The sequence below is a fragment of the Patella vulgata genome, chromosome 3 (genome assembly GCF_932274485.2).
Source record: "Patella vulgata chromosome 3, xgPatVulg1.2, whole genome shotgun sequence".
In the NCBI taxonomy this organism is placed as follows: domain Eukaryota; kingdom Metazoa; phylum Mollusca; class Gastropoda; family Patellidae; genus Patella; species Patella vulgata.
The window spans coordinates 38,013,100-38,020,735 of NC_065881.2; positions in this window are offsets into that span (position 1 = coordinate 38,013,100).

Consider the following 7,636-nt stretch of genomic DNA (forward strand, 5'->3'; position numbering starts at 1 on the left):
TTATTATCGCAAGAAAGGCCAACTCTAAATATTAAACTCTTAAAAAATATATCTTTAATTGTGGATGTATTATGCCAACGAATTAGAATACTTATTAGCAGTATAATAATTCTTCTATGATTATATCGTCACCCTGTCCGTTGGATTTATCGAAGGGGCTCGAATTTTAACGGAACCGTCAATTATTTTTTTTTTTGACACGTGAGGCTTGTTAAGACAAAGGAATCTACACATCCATCGCAATACATCTGTATAAAATGACTGACCTTTATATAGGAGCTTTTACGGGTTTCCCTTTTTTGACGTCATTTACGTAGGGTTGGGCCAATATGCAACATTTTTTGAAAAATGAAAAACGCCCGGGTGTTTCTCTGGCGAAATTGAACGAATAACACGAATCCGGAAGAATTTTGCCCGAAAAAGTGCTCTTTAGATTGGTGCAGGGCCATTTTTCAAAATGGCGTCAAAATCGATATTCTTTGAATATACTGTACATAATCACTTACATAATCACCCTACATAATCACTGTAGGGTGTCTTTTATAGGGTTTTTGGGGTCAGAGAATTCATATCTGCAATAATAATTCATCTCAGAAAATCCAATATGGCGTCCAAAATGGCGCCAAAATCAACAATTCTCACCTTAGCGGTGCGAAAACACCCCCGTTATCCTCTGTATGGCGTCTTTTCTGCGATTTTCGGGGTCAGCAAATTCAAGTTTCGATGTGAAACCACTTCGGAAAAATCCAATATGGCGGAAATCCAAGATGGCGGCCAAAATAGTGCCCGAAACTCCTATATTCCGAACGCGCAGAGCGTAATCGCATGCCGTGGTCGATGTATGGTGTCCCTAATAGGTTTTTTTTGGAGTCGGCGAATCCGAATCTGCAATTATTGGACATGTCTGATGATCCAGTATGCCAGAAATTCAGAATGACGTGAGGAATCCCACGGAACACAAGCAAAATCACCCGTCGAGATAAATGAAATCTCCAGTAATCTAAAAAGAAGTATTTTCAAGGAAGTACTGAGAAGAGCATTCTGTTTGAATCAATCAGATTCGAACAGCTGGCGGTATGACAACGATTCGGACACATTCAATGAAGTCAGTGGTAGCGACCAATCGTTTCTTAGTGGACTCAAGTTTCGTGGAGAAGAGCGATGATGAGAGGAGGGCAATTTGTAAGAAGTCGAGGAAAGGACCTGATGTACAAGAGGCGAAGAAACCCGAAAGAGACTTTCTGGCCACCGTGAACGCCACTCGGTGTTATAAAACCAGACAGTGATGTTAGCGATGCTGTCGATGAACTGCTTAAGATGGCACTATGTGGTCACGTTCTCTTGAAGGGTCACGTGCTCGTGATATATAATTTTTTTTTTTCGTCTTGACATGTGAATTTTTCCGTCTTGACATGTAAATTTTTTAGTGTTGACATATGAATTTTTTCGTCTTGACGTGTATTTTTTTTGTCTTGACATGTGAAAAATAATTTTGTTGAATTGTTTATAAAAACCGAATATAGTGGTAAAATATTTCCGTGAACAGTATAAAATGACTTGACTATAGCGGCCAAGCGAATATTCACTGCTTATCAGTGTGGTTTCTAGAACTAAGCAAAGCCGTATATATAGATATACAGGGCTTTGGAAATAAGTTGTTCATGGCGTAATTCATTCGTGCTTTAAGAGTTCCTTGGGTATTACAGCAATATTCATCTTGACGGTAATTGCCATTGCCCATAGACACACACAGTCTGTCTGGTCTAAATTGGTGACTTTTACCAACTAAATATTCAAACTTAAAATGTCAAGATTAACACAATCCACACACACTATAAATACGGATAAAACTTATGAAATGAAATGAGACTTAACGTCCTGTTTTGTTTTGGTTTTGGGGTTTTTTTTGCACAAAATAATGAAGACGGACATACGCCATTCGTGTACTATAGTGGAGAAATTTTTGCCGAATTCCAACTGTCAACGTGTACATGTTGTGGTGTGTGTGTGAAATAGCTTTATTTAACGTCCGCTTCCACCGAGGTGATATCGCAGACAATTACATGTTATAACATAGTGGAATATTTACAATGTGATTAGTGGAAAAAGGATAATTATGTTTATATATATATATATATATATATATATGTACAGAAGACAATAGATAACAGGACGAGACATGAGATAACAGTATAGGTCACAATTCTATGGAATACAATTACTGCTTTTTACTGAGCGACGTTTCGACTAGGCTTCTCTAGTCATTACTAGACTAGTGTTGGTAGATTACTCATACCTTTACCATGGAATTAAATAGATTAGTTCCCAATCGTATACATGTACCAAAGCACGGCAACGTGAAGTTGGCATGTTATTCGGGATTCGGGATTGGCTCGTTATTCGGGATTCGCCAATAACGAATAACGAGCCAGCACGTTATTCGGGATTCGCCACTAAAACAGAACGACCTACGTTGCATCCGACCATTTCCTCTCTACCCCCGACCGTAGGGGTAAGTGAACGATGGGTGACTGACTAACAAGGAGACGACCGTTTGTCGAGCGACTAGGTTGTTGTCTGGTTTGTTGACGTGCACGGGGCAGTCCTCTCCTGAAATCACCTGTTGTATTGCCGAATCCCGAATAACGTGCTGGCTCGTTATTCGTTATTCGTTATTGGCGAATCCCGAATAACGAGCCAGCACGTTGTTCGGGATTCGGGATTCGCCTCTAAAACAGAACGACCTACGTTGCATCCGACCATTTCCTCCCTACCCCCCGGGGGGAGGTGACCGAATGTTCGAGCACGCGCACGCTGTATCATTAAGCCTGTCATTGAGTCAACTTGCGTGGTTTCGAATCCCCGGTTGTACGTGGCAAGGAATAGGGTCGCCTGTCTAACCTCGTGGGTTTTCTCCGGTTCCTCCGGTTTCCACCCACTGCTAAACCCCCTACGAGCAAGCGAATTATTGAAATAAAATTAAAACTATATGTTAGTCTCGAAATGACCTAGTTTGTGTCGAGTGGACGTTAAACCCCATTTTTCTGTTGTTTTGCCGAATCCCGAATCCCGTGCTGGCACGTTATTCGGGATTCGCCTCTAAAACAGAACGACCTACGTTGCATCCGACCATTCCCTCCCTACCCCCGACCGTAGGGGTAAGTGAACTTTGGGTGACCGACTAACAAGGAGACGACCGTTTTTCGAGCGAATAGGGTGTTGGCTGTTTTTTTGACGTGCACGGGGCAGTCCTCTCCTGAACTCACCTGTGTTGCCGTTTCCCGAATAACGTGCTGGCTCGTTATTCGGGATTCGCCAATAACGAATAACGAGCCAGCACGTTATTCGGGATTCGGGATTCGGGATTCGCCACTAAAACTGAACGACCTACGTTGCATCCGACCATTTCCTCTCTACTTCCGGGGGGAGGTGGCCGAATGTTCAAGCACGTGCGCGCTGTATCATTAAGCCTGTCATTCAGTCAACGTGCGTGGTTTCGAATCCACGGTTGTACGTGGCAAGGAGTAGGGTCGCCTGTCCACCCACTGCTAAAGACCCCTACGAGCAAGCGAATTATTGAAATAAAATTAAAACTATATGTTAGTCTCGAAATGACCTAGTTTGTGTCGAGTGGACGTTACACCCCATTTCTCTCTCTCTCTCTCTCTCTCTCCCCCCCCCCCCCGACCGTATGGGTAAGTGAACGTTGGGTGACCGACTAACAAGGAGACGACCGTTTGTTGAGCGAATAGGGTGTTGGCTGGTTTGTTGGCGTGCACGGGGCAGTCATCTCCAGCAATCACCTGTTGTATTGCCGAATCCCGAATTCCGAATCCCGTGCTGGCTCGTTATTCGGGATTCGCCAATAACGAATAACGAGCCAGCACGTTATTCGGGATTCGCCTCTAAAACAGAACGACCTGCGTTGCATCCGACCATTTCCTCTCTACCCCCGACCGTAGGGGTAAGTGAACTTTGGGTGACCGACTAACAAGGAGACGACCGTTTGTCGAGCGAGCACGTTTTTCGGGATTCGGGATTCGTGATTCGCCACTAAAACTGAACGACCTACGTTGCATTCGACCATTTTCTCTCTACTTCGGTGGGGGGGGGGGGGGGGGGTAGGGGTAGGTGCGCGCTGTATCATTAAGCCTGTCATTGAGTCTACTTGCGTGGTTTTGAATGCCCGGTTGTACGTGGCAAGGAGTAGGGTCGCCTGTCCAACCTCGTGGGTTTTTTCCGGGTCCTCCAGTTTCCACCCACTGCTAAAGACCCCTACGAGCAAGTGAATTATTGAAATAAAATTAAAACTATATTTTAGTCTTGAAATGACTTAGTTTGTGTCGAGTGGACGTTAAACACCATTTTTTTTTCTCTCTCTCTACCCCCGACCGTAGGGGGAGTGAACGTTGGGTGACCGACTAACAAGGAGACGACCGTTTGTTGAGCGAATAGGGTGTTGGCTGGTTTGTTGGCGTGCACGAGGCAGTCATCTCCAGCAATCACCTGTTGTATTGGCGAATCCCGAATCCCGTGCTGGCTCGTTATTCGGGATTCGCCAATAACGAATAACGAATGACGAGCAAGCACGTTATTCGGGATTCGGGATTCGGGATTCGCCTCTAAAACAGAACGACCTACGTTGCATCCGACCATTTCCTCTCTACCCCCGACCGTAGGGGTAAGTGAACTTTGGGTGACCGACTAACAAGGAGACGACCGTTTGTCGAGCGAATAGGGTGTTGGCTGGTTTATTGACGTGCATGGGGCAGTCCTCTACTGAACTCACATGTTGTATTGCCGAATCCCGAATCCCGAATAACGTGCTGGCTCACTTTCACTTTCCCCTGCACTCGTTGGTAGAGACGAAATGGTCGAATGTAACGTAGGTCGTTCTGTTTTAGTGGCGAATCCCGAATAACGTGCTGGCTCGTTATTCGGGATTCGGGATTCGGGATACAACAGGTGATTGCTGGAGATGACTGCCCCGTGCACGGCAACAAACCATCCAACACCCTATTCGCTCAAAAAACGGTCGTCTCCTTGTTAGTCGGTCACCCAACGTTCACTTACCCCGACGGTCGGGGGTAGAGAGAGAGAGAGGAAAAAAAATGGGGTTTAACGTCCACTCGACACAAACTAGGTCTTTCCGAGACTAACATATAATTTTAATTTTATTTCAATAATTCGCTTGCTCGTAGGGGTCTTTAGCAGTGGGTCTAAACCGGAGGACCCGGAGAAAACCCACGAGGTTAGACAGGCGATCCTACTCCTTGCCACGTACAACTGGGGATTCGAAACCACGCAAGTTGACTAAATGACAGGCTTAATGATACAGCGCGCACGTGCTTGAACATTCCCCCCCCCCCCCACACGGAAGTAGAGAGGAAATGGTCGGATGAAACGTAGGTCGTTCAGTTTTAGTGGCGAATCACGAATCCCGAATAACGAGCCAGCACGTTATTCGGGATTCGAGATTCGGCAATACAACAGGTGAGTTCAGGAGAGGACTGTGCCGTGCACGTCAACAAACCAGCCAACACCCTATTCGCTCGACTAACGGTCGTCTCCTTGTTAGTCGGCCATCCAAAGTCCACTTACCCCTACGGTCGGGGGTAGAGAGGAAATGGTCGGATGCGACGTAGGTCGTTCTGTTTTAGTGGCGAATCCCGAATAACGTGCTGGCTCGTTATTCGTTATTCGTTATTCGTTATTGGCGAATCCCGAATAACGAGCCAGCACGGGATTCGGGATTCGGGATTCGGCAATACAACAGGTGATTGCTGGAGATGACTGCCCCGTGCACGCCAACAAACCAGCCAACACCCTATTCGCTCAACAAACGGTCGTCTCCTTGTTAGTCGGTCACCCAACGTTCACTTACCCCTACGGTCGGGGGTGGAGAGAGAGAAAGAGAAAAATGAGGTTTAACGTCGACTCGACACAAACTAGGTCATTTCGAGACTAACATAATATAGTTTTAATTTTATTTCAATAATTCGCTTCCTCGTAGGGGACTTTAGCAGTGGGTGGAAACCGGAGGACCCGGAGAAAACCCACGAGGTGAGACAGGCGATCCTACTCCTTGCCACGTAAACCGGGGATTCGAAACCACGCAAGTTGACTCAATGACAGGCTTAATGATACAGCGCGCATGTGCTTGAACATTCGGCCCCCCACCACCCCGGAAGTAGAGAGGAAATGGTCGAATGCAACGTAGGACGTTCAGTTTTAGTGGCGAATCCCGAATCCCAAATTAAAAATTGCAGCCAAATTATTTGTAATTTGAAATTATGATAACTGTGCCCTAATACATTAGTAGACTTGTATAGTACAGTAGACTTGATGATGACTAGAGAAGCCTAGTCGAAACGTTGCTCAGTAAAAAGCAGTAATTGTATTCCATAGAATTGTGACCTGTATACTCTAGTTCAATTACTAAATGCCATTGAAACAGTTTATGAGATAACAGGTGCAAAGGATAAAGAAGTGCCAGTAGACATTGACAAACAGACGAATTTGTGACAAAACAGACATGAATATGGACGAACATTAACAAGGACAAACATTTACAGACATGCACGCATTACGGACATTTGACAAAACAGACATACATTTGGGCGAACATTTAGACATAGTATGTACATATATACATATTGAGGTCGTTTTCGTCGGTCTGGTCGATTTGTCCGGTTGAATGGCAGGGCGGTGCAACTCTTCCTGGGGGCTTGTTGGTGAGTGTATGGCCTGGACCATTCTTCCTTCCATTTGGTTTTGTTGTCCGGTATGGTGGTTGATTTCGTTTTTATTTTGTTATTCGTTCCTTCTGTTTATTGGTTCTTTGAAGGAAGAATCCAGCACCCGAAAAGAAAGAAAGAAGAAAGAGAGTATCTGGTCTTATAATGATTATGTTTTGTCTAGTAAGTCTTCGGTGGGGGGGGGGGGGTAACAATAATAATAAACTAATTAGGTTAAAAAAAACAATGGTAAGATAAAGAGTAAAGTAAAAATGGAAATTAAGATAGGGTAAAGTATAGTAATATGGTATTCTTAATCGTATATTCATACGGTTGATCGTATGTATAAAAAGTTCTTTATTTCAATTTCATTTGTAAGTACAATACAACATTATAAGATTTTACATGGATGTACAATCAATCTTTCCTGTTTCAACAGTTTTACCAGTAGAGCCTTTACAAAAAGCGTTTTGAGCATGTGTCAACATGGAGAAGACGCTATATAAAACTTCATTATTATTATTATTATTATTGTTCTTGTTTTATTAAGTTAATGAACTTGTAAATATTAGGATGGCATGCTGTCATTTTATTCAACTTAGAATACCAACCTTCTACGTGGTTGGTAGTAGGCCTACGGGGCCCTGTTGAATCAAAATGGTTCCACACATTACGGCCATTGTTATCAACCCACTGCTCCGTCATATAATCAGCTCCATAACGCTGAACACTAGTGAACAGTTCTTGAGTGACTACTTTTAAACAGACTATAGTTTTAAGATCAATCAAAGGATTAACAGTCTGCCGGCTAAGTGGGAACACACCGTGTAGGTGTAGTCTCTGAGTTTGCATATTTTGATTGAAGGATGATTAATGTAAACCTTGTCTACAAGATTGCT